Consider the following 1,297-nt stretch of genomic DNA (forward strand, 5'->3'; position numbering starts at 1 on the left):
GTGTCGGTCGGCAGGTGGTGAGCAATTGTATCCTCTCCCTTTGTTATTTCCCTTATCATTATCATTATTATTGGTAGCAGCAGTGGTTTGTATTATACCTTAGTTACAGGACTGCTCTTATTTCAACCTGTGGGAGTTACATTCCTCCAATTCTCCTCCCCATCCCTCCAGGAGCGGGGGGAGGAAGAAAGAGGGGGAGTGAGCGAGCAGCTGCGTGGTTCTGAGTTACCGGCTGGGCTTAAACCATGACACTAGGAAAGAAGGCAGCAAAACCCAAGTTGTAGGTGTGATTAATTGATGCCAGTGGCTGGATCCGTAACCTGGCTCTGCAGGGAAGTGCTGCAGTAACTGGAGTACTGTTCGTGTTTAAATGTATACCCTGGGATGGAGCTAGAGGGCGTTAGGCCTCTTGGATATCCACTCTTGGACAAAGCTGCCTTGGTCTCATAAAATCCCAGGATGCATTTTCCCAAGTAGGGAACATTAAATAGTAGTCGAGGCTTACATCGGTGTTTGCATTCGCATCCTCCGCCCCATGCGCAGTGGTGTGTTAAACAGGCAGCATGTTCCATCTCAGGAGGGGCACCTTTGCAGTATGGGGTGAAGTGACCAATCCCTTGGGCATCCAGTTTGCAGAGCTCTTTTGGAGTAAATTTGGCTGTAGCATCTGATTTCTCTCCCTGACCAGCTACACCTGTGGTTCACCAACCCCCAGAACCCCCTTGGCATTGTAGCAGCTCTCACACTCCAAAATCATTCTGTCTCAAAGAAGGGGAAGTTTTATGCAGAAATACTTTTTGTAGCTGCTCGCTCTGTTGGCCTTGCCACCTTTTTGCTGCTGTCACATCACTCAGTTGTGATGGGCTTAAACCACTTGTGTGTTAGAAAAATAAAAACCTCCAAAATGCTTTTTGTTACTTGAAATTTAGTCATTGGTATTTTGATGACACCTTGCTATCTCTTGTTTTGACTTCCAGCTTTCATTCCAGTGCTGTAATGCGTTCCCAAAGTAGTAATTTCTTGATGAAAGACAAAACCTTCTGTTTCTCAGGGAAGTTGTTTTGCTTCCTGATTGTGTGTTGGATGTTGGGTGTATTGCACTGAGGTGTCCAGAACTAATACGTGGCCCTTTCAGTGTTCAGAAAACTGTACCCTTGTGTCACAGTGGTATGTCTTTTGGGGTGGCTGTTATTTATGGGCAGTGCCTGGAAGGAAACCTTATTGTAACCCAGCTTTACCTGGTTTATGAGCATTCATGGGCTGTCTCTGTTCTAAGATCTCCCTTTTCCTTGCAGCA

The 1,297-nt window shown here is 46.2% G+C and overlaps 1 protein-coding gene across 1 annotated transcript in view; it reads left to right on the forward strand.

The window, feature by feature from the left end:
• ZC3H7B (zinc finger CCCH-type containing 7B) overlaps window positions 1-1,297 on the forward strand; it is a 40,638-nt gene that overhangs the window by 7,391 nt on the left and 31,950 nt on the right.

Source organism: Nestor notabilis, unplaced genomic scaffold, assembly GCF_000696875.1.
Source record: "Nestor notabilis isolate BGI_N333 unplaced genomic scaffold, ASM69687v1 scaffold1330, whole genome shotgun sequence".
Classification (NCBI taxonomy): domain Eukaryota; kingdom Metazoa; phylum Chordata; class Aves; order Psittaciformes; family Psittacidae; genus Nestor; species Nestor notabilis.